General features: G+C 43.2%; 1 non-coding gene across 1 annotated transcript; it reads left to right on the top strand.

Moving 5' to 3' along the window:
- Positions 1-221: 221 nt before the first annotated feature.
- Positions 222-293, top strand: Trnaa-cgc. Its single transcript has one exon. It is a non-coding gene; the product is annotated as a tRNA-Ala (tRNA).
- The last annotated feature ends 17,256 nt before the right edge of the window (positions 294-17,549 follow it).

Raw genomic sequence — 17,549 nt, 5'->3', positions numbered from 1 at the left:
TTAGGAAAGTCCTGTCTCTAGAGTTGTGCAAGGAGAAAAGAAACATGTAAGTCATCTCATGAACACTTATTGATAAAGCAGAAAATATATCATATTAATCTTTGAGCCTATTATAGTACCTGGTACACAGTACACGAACCTGCTTGAGAGTAATGAATAAGAGAATAAATGAATGAATGATCAAATAATGCCAGTAACGTGGCAGATAAAGTTAAGGACTGGGGGGTGTAGCTCAGTGGTAGAGCACTTGCCTCGCATGCATAAGGGCCTGGGTTCAATCCCCAGCACTGCAAAAATAAATAAGTTAATTTAATGTAATAATAAAACTTGATGATTCCCTAAAGCATTTCTTTAATGTTCTAGGACCACAATAATGCTACAGAAGAGGCAATTACAAACCTTAGGGGCATAGAACAATAAATATTTAATTCTGCTCAGGGATCCTTGAGCTCGCTGAGTGCCTTTGCTGGTTGTGCTGGGACCGTTGGTCTCTTCCAACTCTACTCCATGAAGCGTCCTTCCCGGCAGTTAGCCAAGACATGCTGTTGTCACGGCAGATGCAGGGGTCCAAGAGAGCAGGAGCCTGCAAGAACCCTGTCTCTTCTGCCACATCCTGCTGAACAAAGCAAGCCCAAGGCTAACCCACACACCAGGTTCAGGGAAATAGATTCTACCTCTCGAGGAGAAGAGGCTGCTAAATCATAATGTAAAGCTTGGAATGGTGTGTGCGTGTGTGTGTGTGTGTGTGTGTGTGTGTGTTAGAGTTCTCCAAAGAAACGGCACCAATACGTTATATAGATAATCAGATACATGAGGGGATTTAGGGGAGTTGGCTCATGGCATAACAGAGCTGAGAAGTCCAATAGGCTTCTGAAACCTGAAGCCCTAGGGAAACTGGGATGTGATTCAGTCCAAGTCCTAAGGCTTCGGAACCTGGGGGCTAGAGTGTAATTTTCGGGCTGAGGCCAAAGGCCTGAAACCATTTGGGAGATTAGAGGTAGGGGTACTGGTGCGAGTCCCAGAGTGCAAAAACCAGGAAATGTGCAGTTCTAATGTCTGAGAGCAAGGGAAGAAAAATATCCTAGGTCCAGGAGAAAGAGAGAGTTTGTTTTTCCTCGATATTTTTGTTCTGTCTAGAAATCAGCCCATTAAATTGGTGAGAGCGAATCAGTTCACTGATTCAAATGCCAATCTCTTCCAGGAACACCCTGGAATACTTTATCAACTATCTGGCTATCTCTTAAACCCATCAAGTTGATACTTAAAATGAGCCAATTCATGGGGGAAGGACATAAAGAAATTGGATACCTTGTTTAAAATCAACCTACAGTACCTCTGTTGTAGTCACTGTCTACTAAGAAAAGGTCAAATAAAAATATGACCATCATAATTGTAGATGTGGTGTGCAAGAATGTGAGTCCGACGAATTAAGGGGGGAAGCATCACCCAGGAGATGATGTGGCAGCTATAGTTTGCCAAGCAGAGAAGATTCAAGGGCACTTCAGACAGAGAAAACAGCAAGGACACAAGCACACAGTTGTGATGAGAAGTGATGAAGGACAGAGAACACAATCACGACAGTGGAGTTGGAGGGAGGGGCAGCAAGGAACCAGTCAAGGGCATCATAGAAGAAGAGACAGGAACATGTAATTCTGAGAGCCAAGGAGACAGCATACTGGACCTTCAACTTGCCTGAGCATTTGATGCACTAATGTCCTGCTCAAGTTTACACGAGAAGTTTAGCAAGACCAAGAGTTGTTGATTGAGGTTTTCCCTTTGCATATCATCAGTCAACATTTCTTATTCATCTGGCACCATCTAGAAACTGCTCCAAATCACAATTTTTATGCACTGATCTGCATAAACTTCTGCATGTAGGTATTTTCTCAGTGCGCCAAACTTGTGTTTCATAAGTTGAGTGTGCATAGCAATAACAGCATTGAAGTCAGAACTTCTGAATTCAGGTTCTGACTTTTTGCTTGTGAGCTGTGTGGTCCCAAGGAAGAAACTTTACTTCTGAGCTTTCTCCTCCTCATTTATGAAACCAAGGCTCATTAAGATAGTCATATGAGACAACATAGGGGAAAGACATAGCATTTATGAAATGCCAGGTGTGTCACTAAGCACTTGACGTGCATATTCTGATTTAATCCCTTTAACAGTCTATAAGGCATTAGAGCACTGTTCTTAATTATAATATTATCCTCCCTTTACAGATTTCATAAGAGGTTAAAAGATTAACTGAACCCAGTGCTATTTAATAAATTGCAAAGTGATAAAGCAGTATTTTAAAAAAGCATCAGTGTGACTGTGAACTTTAGAAGGGAAGAATTCCAGTACATGGACCCCATCTTTTAAGATTTGAGTGACTTGCTCAAATAACTGAAGAAAAGACAAGAAAACAAAATTAAACATAAATGGGAAAAGCAGCATTCTGTGCAGGGTCAGGCCAGTGTCAGAGGTTGGAGAAAGAGAAAGACTGAAAAGTGGGAGTTCAGAGAAGACATCTGAAAACACCTGCGATAGCAGAGACCTTTGCATGGACAGAGAGAGAGAGAGAGAGAGAGAGAGAGAGAGAGATTATGTCCCAGGATTGTTGTCTATCACTTGCAACCTCGGGACCCTTGGGCCTGGCTGGGGATCTAATCTGCAGCTCCTCTCCATCCCTCTTCCAAATTGGTGGCCTGGGGAACATGAAGGTTCCTGGAACTTGAGAGGAAAAGCCCTCTGGATGTTCTTCTGTCACGAGAAGCAACCCCCCCCAGGGTCTTCACGGTGTCTTCCCTAGTGTGTTAGTCTTGGCTGGAGAAAGAGACAAAAGATTGTGCGTATATGCGTGTATGCATTTTCACACACACATATGTATCCATTTATATACATATATACATACTGTATGTGTGGAGAGGGAGACTGAGACTTTAAGGAATTAGAGGCCAGAAAGTTTGAAATTCGCAGGGTTCACTGGTAGGCTAGAGACCCAGAGGGACTCCGTCTGCTGGCAGAATTCCTTCTCTGTGCTTACTTGGGGAAGGTCATCCTTTGTTAGCCTTCAACTTATTGGTTGAGGACCGCTCACATTACAAAGGACAATCTGCTTTAAGTTACTTTAGTTGTTAAATTCACTCAATGGCACTTACCCATCACAGAAACATCTAGAATGGTGTTTGACCAGTTATCCAAGCACTGTGACCTGCAAAGTTGACACAGAAATTAACCTTCATCCTTGGCTTCTGTTCTAGAAGTTACAGTAAACACAGCTCCGTTGCAGGAAGACCTTTACGTGGTAGGCTTGGTGTTGGGTAGAGCAAGGCCAGGAACAATCAGCTCACTAGCTGGGCGAGCTAATAGGAAAGAGCACCCACCTGGCTCTTTAATGCATCCTCATCCCCGTGTCTGATGTGGACAATGCAGAGCGGAGCCTGGGAGATGAGGCTCCTTGCCAACTGGCTCCAGGACCTGGCTCCCCCTTGCCCAAGCCCCTTTGTTCTTTTCTTCCCACCTTTCCCAAAAGGCTGTGCTAACTAATTATGCCATGGCATACCCCATGCTACAACCTATTAAACGGATTCTGTTACGCCCTGCAAAGATGTCCCAATCCTGTCTCTCTCCAACCTCCTAGCACTTTGCACCATGTGAAATCATAATCACGTGCCACCTCCTGGCCATTCCTCTTCCTCTTTCCTCTGTCTGGATTGTCTTTGGTCACTTGTCAGGAACAAACCCTTAATTCAAGGCTCAACCTAAGTGTTCCTTCTTGTGCAATTTTTATAGGTTTCCCCAGTCTTCCTGCTCTGTTGAGCATACAAGGGACCAGCCTCCCCTTTGCAGAATCTGTGATACTCTGTTGTATCTATTCATTTGATTTTTGTCTGTCTCCCACACTGACTGAGAATTACGCTCAGCACATAAGAAGTGTTCAATACTTGTTTACTCATAGGCCAGCCAATGACAAATGAATGCGTAAGTGGATGGGTGGGCAGAGGTAGCGATGAATGCAATAGACGTTAATGCTGCATTAAGATTAAAAAATTAGAAACAACCTCTATTTTCATTAACAGAGAGAACAATGACAAAATGATTTATGCTATATTTATGTTCTAAAATACTAGGAAAACATTATAAGAGAATGAGAAAAGTGGATGGACATGAAAAGCCCTCTGAAACCCGTTTTTACCTGAAAAAGGCAGAGGTCAGGGAAGAAAACACAGCTATGATCTCATTAAAAAATAATCTGACCTATGAGCAGTTTGTATTTATTTATGTGCTCATTTCCATGTATGTGGCATGGTCTGAAGGTTTATGTCTCCCAAATTCATATGTTCAAATCCTAATGTTAAAGTGGTGGCTTTAGTAGGTGGGGCCTTTGGAGTATAATTGAAATGGAGCCTCCCGACTGGGATTAGCACCCTCCTAAATGAGATCCCAGGGAACCTTCTTGACCTTCCACTGAAGATACTGTGAGAAGCTGCCATCTCTGAGGACTAGGCCTTCATCATATACTAAACCTGCCCATGCCTTGATTTTGGACAGCCTCCAGAATTATGAGAAATAAGTGTCATTTATAAGCCACATAATTTATGGCATTTTCATTAATAGTAGTTTTCTCTTTAATTTGAGAATAAAATGATTTAAAATCAAAATCAAAATTGAAAGCTTTCCAGGCACAAGGGAATATTTAAGGGGTAAGAGAAATGTCACACTGGATGGTGGTAACAGCTGCACAACTGTATAAATTTATTAAAAATTACCGAATCCACTTAAAATGAGTGAATTTCATGATGTGCAAATAATAACTCACTAAAGCTGTTTTTAAACCAAGTTTCTGGTTATATTATGTGTGCCTAATTTGGGGAAACCCAAACATAAAATGCTCCCTCCTCCCCTATTTTTCCTAAACCCTACTTCCCTGGTAAATGAATATGTGTTTATCCTTCATTAGGAAAGGTGATAATAATATCAAGAACACATAATAAAAATCAAAATGCCATAAACATTTCTACAAAGTATTTATTACTTTGCATATTTAAGGCTTAGTGCAATGAAAACATATTGAAATTAGAATCCCTCAGAGAATTCTAAGTTTTCTCAAGTTTCAGTTCAGCAAAATATCTGACCTTGGGCCTTAGTAAATACCAAAGTCCACGGCTCAGAACCATCCTTGAAAAAAGAGCATGGCTAGAAGAATGCTTTGGAAACCCAGGACTTAATACCTACCTCACCAGGCTGTGTAAGGTATAACAAATGAACTGTGTATATTAGATGGGAACATACTGTCCTTAGCTTGTCCCCACTTGGGAGAGTGGACTCTAGGGTCTTTTCCTCCAGATCTCAGTTCGTGGATCAAGAGTGGGCTCTCAGCCCACTGACAGCTGGTATATAAGTTGGCAAGAGCCTGTGTGGTTGCTTGACTCAGTAATGGCTTTACCTGGCAAGTGCTATGTTGACCACTGAGCCAACGAGGTCTTCTTTCCAGTTGGTGAAAGCACCCAACTATAGAGTCAATTTGTTGTCCTAAGAGTGGAGCACAAGATTGGGAAGAGTGCGATAGCCCTTTAGCCACGAGCTGTTACCTGACATCTCAGTGTTTTCTGTGTACTGAACACTATCTGGTCTCCATGTGGTGTGGTGTGCACCTCTTCCCTGTTCTTCATCTCCTGAGTAGTTTATGGGAAGCTCTTCTTTCTTGCTGCAAACTGAATGAGAACTGCATCTTGCAGGAAAAGCAACCTGACTTCACCCAGCTCAGGAAGTGGGCCAGGAGCCCCAAGATGGGGTTCACTAAGGATGGTTCTGTATCATTTGTGCTGCATTTAGTAGGTGCAGCAGGTCTGTTGGAAAGAATCTGCACACATCAACACCGTGGCTCCTCCCCTTCTGCTGAGATGAGTCCTATTTCTATTGGCATCCATTATTTAGGAATGAGGAAACTGAGGCAATGTTGGACCTTAGGGCTGGGCATTAAATGCAGGCAGCCTGGGTCGGAATGCACACACTAACCACTATGCTTTCTGCTCTGTCAACACTAGTTCCATTTCCTACCTGTTTTTTCTTCCTAACACAATTCCTTAAGAATCTTCCATCTGCTGGTGAGGTCAAACTAGGTCACTGCTTAATCGTTCTGCTTACCTTAAAACTCAATAATTCAAAAACCTTCTCCATAGCTGATTCTGCCTCTTCTCCAGCTCGCTCTTTCCTCCTGTGATTTGCATAACATAGTATCTCACATTTCTTCTGCCTTAACTCAAGGGAGCTAAATGTGCTCTGCAGGAGAAAGAGGCATAAAATAGAGGGGAATGCAGCAGAAGGAAGATAACTTCAATATCTGACCTATTTTCTTTTTTGGTGTTCGAAACAGGTATGACTTTAGAAGTACAAAGTGTAACTTGAGGAACTGTGGAAACTTTAATCATTCTGGTACCGTTTTGCAGACAATTCTTCTAAGGGAAAATATTTTCTTTACCTTGAAATGGTACTTTTTTTCCTTTTAAAAATGCAAATGTCGATGGAAATAAAATGCAAATGACTTTGATAACATGGGAATGGGAATGAATTTATTTCTGATAGGAAAGAAAAACTCAAGAGTTAGGGGACTTTAGCTCTCAGTCCCTGGGTGGGTTAGATGGGTCATTGAGGTCCCTGGAGCTGTGTGCGGAGTCTTTGTTTGTAAAACCCCTTTCTTGTGGGACTGTGAGGATGATCCACCATGTGTATGAAGAACCTCACAGGCAGTTCAGCTGCAGAGAGGCTGCAGTGTGACACAAAATGGTATCAATTACCGTATTGCAGGCAGAAATCCCAGTGTGTGCCTGGGCCTTTTCCCTGGGCTTAGGAGTATCCTTACCTTCACAAGCCATGACACTTCTTCAATTGTGAAACAACTCACGTTTTTTACAAGATTCCTAGGAGGGTTAAAATACTAATGATGTAAAATGATGTTGAAGATATTGTCAGTAACATAAAGGATTATGATTCCTATATACAGATACTCCTTGACTTTCAATGGGGTTATATCCTGATAATTTTATCATAAATTGGAAATACCATTTGCTGAAATATACTAATGCATCTAACCCAAGAAATATCCTAGGTTAGCCTCACCTACCCTAAACGTGTCAAGAATACTTATGTTAACCTACAATTGGATAAAATTATCTAACACAAAGTCTATTTTATAATCAAGTGTTGGATAGTTCATATAGGGAATATGATATTGGAAGTGAAAAACATAATGGTTGTCTGGGTTCTCAGTTGACACAATGTGTTGCTTTTGAATCTAAGTAAAGTTGAAAAATCACTAAGTGGAACCATCTAAGTCAGGGATGTTGGGAGCCACCCCTGAGCTATTAAGCACCTTCTCTCAGCCTTGAGCCAAGGAGGTGTTGGTCTGACATTGCACACTGTTTGGGGGCCCCCTCCCACTTGATGGATTGATCTATGCACACGTCCTCTACCTTCCCTTGGCCAAAGAAGTCTGCTTTCTCTGGACCTGGGCGTTACCCACTGGGCTTGGACAGCCTACCTCCTATTTATTTGGCAAAAGAACATTCCATGGAAATTCTTTTGAAGCCCTTTTGTATAAATAAAGGAAATGTGGGTTCTTGAGCTCTCTTTCCAGTGTGGAAGCTTGGACCATAAGGTGGAAGAGCTGTCCCACCCCCACCCCCACCCCCGCTTTATAAAAAATTACTTCCATGTCATGTGGTCTTTTCCCACCAGCCTACTCCATGTAGAGGGACCCCATCTCCACCACCTGCGTGGGATGTAGGAGGCACAGGGACCTTCTGTAAATCCTTCAATCCAAAGACATTTCTTGAAATATGCAGCATGTCTGAGAGGTATCATTATTGTCAACACTGTCACTATATTGTGGGGACAGCTATGACAGTGGTAATGAAAACTAAAGATCACAATATGTGGGCAGTCCGGGTTGAGGAGGATAGTTGGGGGATGGTGAGGCTCCTGGGCAGGTGAGTGTGGTTGAGTGTGGATGGGGGCAAATGACAGTAGACAAAGATGGACAAGGGGAATCCAGGGTGGATGGGGCGAGGTGAGGTTAAATGAGGGGAGGTCAGCATAGCTGAGGACAGAGGAGGAGCGCTGTGGGCAGATGAGGGTGAGGGAACATTCGAAATGCACAGGGGAGAATCAGCTGGAGAGGAGAGAAACAGGATTATGGTGTGTCGGAACCCGAGTGAAGCAGAGGTGCTGGTGCCCTCAGTGAGGCGAAAGGGGACTTCACTGTTGGGGAGCACGAAGAGCTCCTCCTTCTACCAGGGTCCTACGCTGGAGAGTAATGGTGGTGACAAAAGCTAGAATCTGTCTCTAAATCATGTTGTGGTATGTTGTGAGGCTAAAGTGACAAAAAGCAGTCAGGTTTCCACTTTTCTCTCAATCTAAATGTTTCATGCTATTATCAATTGACCTACCTCATCTGGGCTGTGTGGGGGGGTGAGTGTGATTTATCTGTAAATAGTGTCTCTGCTTCTTGTGTGATGATTGGCGACTGTCCCCAAGGAGGACACTGGGTGGTATAAAAATATTGGTCTAATTGGAAGGCGCTCCTCTCTCCTGGGGCAGCATGATTATTAGAGACAAATGGGGGTTCCAATCTCTGAAGGTGCCCTAGTGCTTCTACCATATGCAATGTCTCCAATTTCCCATGAAGTTTAGAGGCGATGATGGTGGTCGGGGGGGGGGGTTAATTTCCTGAAGTACTTGCTCTGGGTTTGATGTAAAGATTAAGTAAGCAAAAGTACCTTTTCAAAAAGCATAGACATGCACTGTCTGCATCAAAGCCTTCTGTGGCATCTCAAGGCTCATGAATAAAGATCAAATTCCCTAAAATAGCATGACTTGGCCCCAAACTACCTCTTTGGTTTTCTCTTCCATTTTTGTATCTTTTACTTCAGCTCTAGATCTTAGATCAGTTTCCCAAACAGAGCCCCGGTTTTATCAGCCCCATGTTCCCACCTCCCTCCTGAAATGACCACCATCATGAATTGTGGATTTCATAGCTGTCCATTGGCACATCCTGTAAGGACAGTGCCCTCCATTCCCAGGAGCTATCACCATCCCTTGGGATCCAACGCCTTCATTCACCAGGGCTCACCTATTGGTCTTGGTGAGGGGGTCTTATAAAACCAGATGTGAATTTGAGTGGCATATATTTATAACTTGTGTGTTCTGCCTTCTAAAACAAGCATTCAAAGTGGGAAGTCACACGTACACACATTTCATCCCCCCCTGCAGATGCGGGGTTACCGTGTGGGGTTCCTGTAGGGGCCAACATTTCAATATGAACGGCAGGCCTGGCAATTGAGTACCCTGCTCTTGTCTTTCACAGCATTTCTGAGCTTCCTTCCAATCAGCCTCCGTGCTGTTACTCAGCAGTGGGTTTAAGATGGAAGGAGTTCTTTCCCCATGTCCTAGCCTGGATTTTAATTCCAGAGGAAGGGCCATAAGTCTGTGTCCTTTGATTTGAAAAGACACAGTAAGAATTCAGCAGCTGGGCAAGGGAGGCTAGAGATAAGACTTTCCAAGGCAGAAAGAAGGAGGTGCATGGCCCTAAAAGCAAGAAGGGATTCGTGGTGTGGATGTTTCGCATGCCGATACCTTGCTGTGGTTCCATTTAGGAGGCAGGAGGGAGAAAAGTCCTCAGCACACGCAGAAATAACAAATGGCCGTACATTTCTTGTTCCAGGAGAGAAGGGCAGCAAGTTCTGCAAATGACCTGGTTTCTGCTGACTAAGCAGAAGAGAAAAGCAGCAGCCACCTCCCCGGCTCTGCTGAGCTGGCACACGGGTCCACGACTTCACACTGCCAGCCTGGAGACCTCTCTGTGAAGTTCCAGGGCGTCTCTGCCCACCTTTTTACCCAGGCTCCCCTTCAGCTCACTTTTCCTTGGTAGTACTTTGTGATCCCTTCACAGTGGTAGCGACACAAAATAGTATCACAAATGTACTGGAATCTTTGTTAAGAGAAAGATGTATCCTGTTGCCATGCCAACAAACGTCAAGAGGCAGACAAGCTATATTTCCTTCCTTCCTTCCTTCCTCTTTCCTTCTTTCTTTCTTTTCTCTCTCCTTCCTCTACCTCCTTTTCCTTTCTTCTTTCCTTCCAAATGTTTCACGCACCACTCAATTTTACGCATCTGTAAAGTACGATGGCCAGAGGGAACCAATATGATGAAAAGAAGACCCGGGGAGAGGGGAGCGGTGGGGAAGGTCTTCAGAGATCCTCATTCAAGCTGCATGCTGACCTTTCAGTTTTGCTTTTGTTTTTTTCATTTATACTTACAAAAATAGTCTCCGGAGAGCTAATTGTGCCCAGATGTTGAGCATACACATGATAAGGACTCGGAGGGAGCTTTCGGCTGATGGAGTCAACTTCCTCTTTGGGGTTGGAGATAGCAGCACACGGAGAGAGTAAGAGAAGGGGCCAGGGTAACGGGCTTCCTAGGGGCAAAGTCAAGGGACAAGACACATTACCACTCTCTGACTTGAATGGATGGTAGTCATTTTAAGGATACAGATTATTTCCTTAAGTCTTTTTATCCCTACTCCCCTATGCAACCTTGTCCAATACACTTCTTTTCACATAGCAAGTTTTCAGTAAATGTTCCCAGAGTTGGATTAAAATGAGAGCCACTAAGATGCCCCTTTATTTCTTCCCCAAGACGCTCATCCCCTTTCCCCACCACTTGCCTATCCATATCAGTTTTATCTGGACATACAGAACTGGGCATGACAGTGTAAAGAATACCCTGATTACACCTAAAAAAAAATATTAAAAAAAAAAGTTGGTATTTTTTTTTTTTTTAAAGAATAGCCTGATTACCAAACCTGAGATTTGAACCCTGCCAGAAGGCAAGAGGTAAAGTTCAGTCCTCCAGACTCAAAGTTTAAAGTTGGGGGAGGGTGGATCTTCAAGGAAAATTTGGGGTCTGATAGGAGAGGAAACAAAAATCCATGCCAAGCAGGAAAAGTTAAATGGTGTCTCTTCTCCCTGGGCCCTCCACACCCATCATTGCTGGAAGTACTGAATCTTGGGTTATTCAGACCTTCAAAAACAGAGAGACTAAAAGTCCATCAACCCACCTGGCATGGATATAAATTGTCTCCTTTTTATATCTGATGGCAACGATGAACTTCACAGTGGCGTTTCTTTGCGTGTGGCCAGTTGTAAGTGACTGGCAGTTAAAGCCAGAGGCAGTAATGACCAGCCTCGTCCATTTCCATACTCTGTGGTTCATCCATTCCCAAAGATGTTTATGAGCACTTAGAGGAGCAGCTTCCGGGCACTGGGAGAAACCACCCCCGCCCCCTCACACGACGTTATCTTCTAATACCAGTAATTGGAAAAGGAAGCATAAATGGTAATAATCTGGGAAAAAGCCTTCTCTCCTCCTCATTTCCTGCCTGTTTGACAGGCTGCGCTCCTCTTTGACAGGAAGCAGGGAAACACATTTGCATCTGTCCCTCCGCCTTGTCTCCGTGGTCTCTTTCTTAGCTACACTTGGCTCTCTCCCTCTCCTAACCCAGAGTCCCACCCCGTCCTCCCCTCTGATGCTTGAGTGAGTCAGCAAAGCACAGCTGACCACCTATTGCAGCTGGACTCCCCAGCCTGACTTAGAGGCATGTTTCTCTAACTGCCATTACTTGCCTCCCAGGTTTATACATTTTCCCACAGTGTGTACAAGGCTTTCTTTAACATCTTTACTTATTCAAAACAAAACAAAACAAAACAAAAACAAAAACACAACAAAAACCAACTTGCCCTTGTCCTAGAAAAGATCTTTATTAGATTTCAATTTCAAGACATGTTCTTTTTTCATTCAACATGAAGGAAAATTAAAATAAGTAGAAGGTGATGTTTAAAAATGTTTCTGAAACGATATGGTGTTCCAACAAGGTGAACATATCCTCCTTTGGGAACATGAGCCCTCAGGATTGAAGGCAGACACACTGTGGCATCAGGTCTTCCCCATCTGCCTCTGTTGGCTTCCTGCTTTGCTCTGATTCTGCAGATTTCCTGCATTCACAGCACGGGTCCTGGCCTCCCAGGCTGCACATCTTCTTTCACTCCCTTCTTTGCTGGACAGGCCATCCTCAACCCACAGCCGTCAGTGCCCAGGTGAAACCCTGCCAAGCCAGGGTTCCTTCTACCAGTGCCTCCAACCAAGCAGAGGGTTCCACTGTGCCTGTGGATTACTTGGCTCAGAGGAAAAAGAAGACCCGATTCACAGGCGCACCTCCAAGAAGGTTGACTGTACCCGTTGCAACCGTACTTAACCACACCTGCTCACTTTCTCCTTTCTCAGCACCAGCAAGGAACATTTTAGCTTTAGGAATTACAATAGTAGGTATCTGCCGCATGTCCATGGCTAATTCTCTAGGTACCAAGTCTGCCCCCAGAGCCATCATTATGACACTTGAGCTGTCCCCTCTCTCTGGCCCCCATTAGTTATCACAGAGAATGTTCACATGCGTGACACTTTGCCTTGGGAGAGCACAGGATTAGTATCTACAACTTCCTCCATGTTAACCACAACTCCATCTCCTCCTTTCTCCCTAAGACCGCAAATTTAAAAAACAAAATTGATTTGTAGCCAAAATCCCATGTGAAGTATCTAACATGGGACATTTTTCTCCACTGGAATATGAGCTCCAAGAATACAGGTGTTATGTCTGGATTCTTTTCCCACCACAAGTACCTGCCCAACATCTGAGCACAAAGTCTGAAGAATAGTAGATGTGTTGTAAATATTTCTAATGAGTGATTGACCTTATGTCGTCCTGAGAGAGCCCTGGATTGTGTGGGTGCAGTGACCTTGTGTGCATGGAGTGGCTAAGAGCAAAGGAGACATGGCAAAGAAGACTTGCACAAAGCCAGACCTGCAGTCTGAGCAGGTCACTTGCAACCATGAACCAAAACATTCCAAGTGTGCACCCATGTTAGATGCACAGTGGCTGGTTTTTACTTTGAATTTTCACAATCAATCAGCACTAATAAAACAACTTTTCTTTTGTGGTGGATTATGTTGTGAAACTATCGTGATAATATATCCCTTTGGTATCTAAGGTCCTTTAATAGGAGGCTCATACAATGATTATATTATAGTGGTAATGTGTGTATATTTGTGTGTATATCAGCTTTAAACATATAATTCTTAATGAACAGAAATTAATTTGATAATCTTTCATATATATATGTGTGTGTGTGTGTGTGTGTGTGTATATATATATATATATATATATATATATATTTCTCTTTGTGCTCTTTATGATCCCTGTGCTATGAGATTATGTGCTTAAATTGTGCAGTACCTGCAATGAGAGAGTAGACAGAGAGGCTGCTTTGAGCTACTGGCTTCTCTTGTGTCTGGCATTTTCTTTCCCTTTAACAAAATTTATTGGTATCATTGGCTGCCACAGCCTCTGGCAATTGCCAATATGCTGGGGTATTAGCCACTTCTAATGATGGAGAGAGAGACAGTGGGGTAGAAACATGAAAAACTCCAGCTCCGTGGTCTCCTGGGGAGTCTCAGAAGTGAAACAGGGGCCCTTCACTGTCACTACCCCAGAGCTGCAAATCACCCAAGAGCACCCATCACTCTAATCTGTCCCCCTTGTCCTGTGCTGAATTTGGATCCTTCATGGCTGCATAGCCCAAGATCGAAAACTCTGTCCGAAGAAGATGCATCTTAAAGCCACGCCTCACAGTAAACAAAAGACAGTATTAAATGACATTAGATAAGAAGCCGAGTAAGGCATGGGCTTCGGGTTGGAGTGCTCGGGACTTCAGCTGACAGAGGCCTGTGTCCAGGGCCTCCTCTTGCTGAGTGAAACAGGAACCAGAAACAGAAAAGGTTTTTGATTCTCCCTGTTAAAAATACCGTGGGCTTTGACACCCAACCTGAGCCTCCAACTGCCAAACCTCTATTCTAAGCTGCAACTAAGGTGTTATTTTTATACAGTCATTAAAATAAGAAATCCACTCATAAAGAGAAGATCAAATTTGAAAGGGAATATAAAGGAAAAAATCAGAATTTCAAAACTTAATCATAATCATGCCAATGTTGTCCCATCCTCTTTGCTGATTTATGCTTCTACAAATAAAGATTGGTAAATTGAAAGTTTTTATGTGGCATTTATTATACATTTTTGAGGATTTGTAAATCGGGCTCTGGATTTGTTGGCCTGAAGGCTGCCTTGTAGGACCTGTAAATCAGTGTTCTGATGTGGCAAATCAATTTTGTTTTAGAGATGAAGTTCAGGGGCTGAGTGAAGTAGAGAAGCGAAGGGACATAAATATGTGGCCTTTAGATGAAGAGTGTCATGAGCAGGCCAATGAAGCCCTGCCTGTCTGGGGACAATGAGTTTTTGCAATTGTTTCTTTTGGTGATTACAAACTTTAGATTATGGTTTGCAAGCTGGGGGTCTAAGGCCAAAATATAGTCCAAAACTGTTTTGCATAACACGAATTTTTTGTTGTTTTTTAATTTAGATTCCAGGTGAATTCAAGTACAAATTCCAGTAAATGATTTTCTCTTGAAAATCAAGCAGAATTTCTGGCCAGGTGGCCATTGGTCCCTTTATCTGGGGCATGAGCTTCCAGGTCTGTCATGGTTCTTACCTGGTCTGCTCTACTTGTTTAGGCTGCTTGGTCCCTCTGATCATTTGATCTTTTGAGTCCATTTTAGATACTAGAACATTTCAAAGGCTAGTTTGAGGCAGTAGTCCTATTGAAAACTACTTATTGCTTCTCTAAAGTTCAACTATAACTTGGCTTCCTATGTTGTAGCTGATGACCTTAATGTAATAGGCAGGATTCTAAGGTGGTCCCCACATTTCCATACCCCTGGTATGTGATGCTCCTCATCCTTCACCTTGCGTGAGGTGAGGTTGCAAATGTGATGGTTGTATAAGTAGGAGAAGGGACTTTACAAATGTGATTAAGGTCCCAAATGGGTTCACTTTGAGTTCATCAAAAGGGAGATTATCTTGGGTGGGTTTGATGTCACCTCCAAGGTGACTCACTTATTACGTACCTGGAAAGATGGCACCTGCAACTTCTTCCTATGTTTTGGAATAACAGTCTCCATCCTGTGGAGAGAGGTCCCAGTGGCCTCACCTGAGCTCCCCAGCCTGCAGGTCTTCTCAGGACACATCTTGGATACGGGTACAGTGCCACTTCCTCTGTATTCTTTTGGTTAAACAATTACAGGTTCAAGGCGAGAAGACATGGATGACCTCCTTCCCCCTTATAGGAAGGGGCCAAAGAACTGATGCTGTTTTTTTTTTTCATCCAAATATCTGAAACATCAACCTAATACTTCTCTATCATTGTGTCACATGACCATCTCTCATCAAATTATTATGGCTAAGTGTTGTATCAAACATGACCCCACTATTAAGGAACAGTCAAGGGCTGCATCTAGCAACGGATGGTTGGAGCAATTTTTCTTAGAAGGGTCCAGAGGTTGAGGCAGTCAGGGCCTGTCTTAGTGTGTGCAGGCCCCAGGGCAATTATTTTGTGGGTGAAGCCCTGTCTATGTAAATAATTTGTTTTAAAACCAAATTTGTTTAAAATAGGTTTATCAGTAAAGACTTACTGATAAAGATTTAGAATAATAGAGAGAGAAGAAGTTTTATGTCTTTGTTTGTTGTCGAATCAGTTTATGTCAGAGTCACACAAACCAGTGGGTTGTCACTATTCTGGGGAAACCTATGTTGTACAATCTTTTTTTTAAAATTTTTTTATTAGTTGCTCAAAACATTACAATGATCTTGACATATCATACATTTGATTCAAATGGGGTACGTAATCTTAATCTTATTTTTCCATGTGTACAGATTGCAGGATCACATTGGTTATACAGCCACGTTTATACATAGGGCCATACTAGTGTCTATTGTATTGTGCTGCCCATCCTATCCCCCCTCACTTCCCCTCCCCTCTTTCTACCCAATCTACTGTGACACGTTTCTCTCTCTTTTTTCTTCTCCCCACACCATCTTATATGTAATTTTGCATAACAATGAGGGTCTCCTACCATCTTCTGTGCAGTTCCCCTTCTCTCTCCCCTTCCCACGCACCTCTTGTCCCTATTTAATGGGAATCTTCTTCTCATGCTCTTCCTCCCTGCTCTGTTTTGAGTCGCCCCCCCGCCCCCTTATATCAAAGAAGACATTCTGCATTTGTTTTTTAGGGATTGGCTAGCTTCACTTAGCATAATCTGCTCTAATGCCATCCATTTCCCTGCAAATGCCGTGATTTTGTTGATTGTACAATCTTGTGAAGGAAATATCATGCCAGTGAGCAGGAGCAACCCACTCCGTATGTATTCTCTTCAAACTGGGCACCAGTATCACTACACAGTAGGTTTTAATGATCTTGAGAGCATCAAGTCAACCAGAGGTATGCAGACTGTCAGAGCCTAATCTAGAAAGGAGAAATGGACTCAAGGAACTGGAGGCGGGCCTTGAATATTTTAAGGAAGGGAATTCTAGTGACTACACGCAGTCTCAGATGTCCAGGCACAGGGTGCTGCCAACCCCAGCTGGTCCCATCTGCTGGTGGGAGATTTGAAAATTTCCAGGAAGTACTCCCAAGTACAACGTTCCTAAAGGGTGGAGCTTCAGATAAGACCCTGCAAGGAGTCAAGAGGGTCTGTTGGCTTCTCTTATCTGATCTTATGTGTGGTCATGGTGGAGGGTGACATAAATATCTAGAACATTAAATAGAGGCAGTGAGCACATGGAACACTAAAATGGGCCTGCTAACAATCAGGTATACTGTGTTTGATAGCAGACAGATCTCATTGTCCCTTATACCATACTGCCTTCTTCAAGAGACACAATCCTAAAAGGTTTCTATTCTGTGTATTTTGGATAGGACTTCCCTGACCTAGGCCCTAGGCCATGGCATTGTGCACATGACCTGAGCTTGCTTACCCTCTCTGTCACCAGGTGATGGCAATTCATTCAGTGATGTGCATTTAGCCAGACCAAATTTTCTTTGGAATTTTCCATGACTACTCAAAGAAAGAGTGTGTATTAAGTCAGCTTTTCAATACCACAATGAAATACCTGACACAGGCTCTATATGAAGATAGTTTTAGAACTTCGAAGTCCATATGGATCTTACACCCTGGTATCAGTGAGGACCACTTCTTCCCTGCATCACTTAATGGTAGAGAGCAAAGGCAGAGTAATCCTGGAGCAAACAGACTACATTTCAATATCAGGAAGTAGAGCTGGATGGGGCCAAGCTTGCTACAAGAGTCACCAGAGAACTGGCAAAGGACTACAATACCTGATATTCCCAATGACCTAGGTTCCTCTCACTAGGCCACAACCTTCAAGAGTTCCCCAATACCTCCCAATACCACCATCCTGGGAACCAAACCTCCAACCACCTGAACTTTTGAGGGGCACACAATTAAACCATATCTAAACCATTGCAGAGAATTTGCTCCCAATGGGCTCACATGAAGGTAGGATGCAGTAATTTGAAGTTGTATACAAACACCTTTCTGTGCTTCATTA

This window comes from Marmota marmota, unplaced genomic scaffold (genome assembly GCF_001458135.2).
Source record: "Marmota marmota marmota unplaced genomic scaffold, marMar, whole genome shotgun sequence".
In the NCBI taxonomy this organism is placed as follows: Eukaryota; Metazoa; Chordata; class Mammalia; order Rodentia; family Sciuridae; genus Marmota; species Marmota marmota.
Note: the sequence above shows the minus strand (reverse complement) of the source record. Positions and strands in the feature narration are given on the sequence as shown.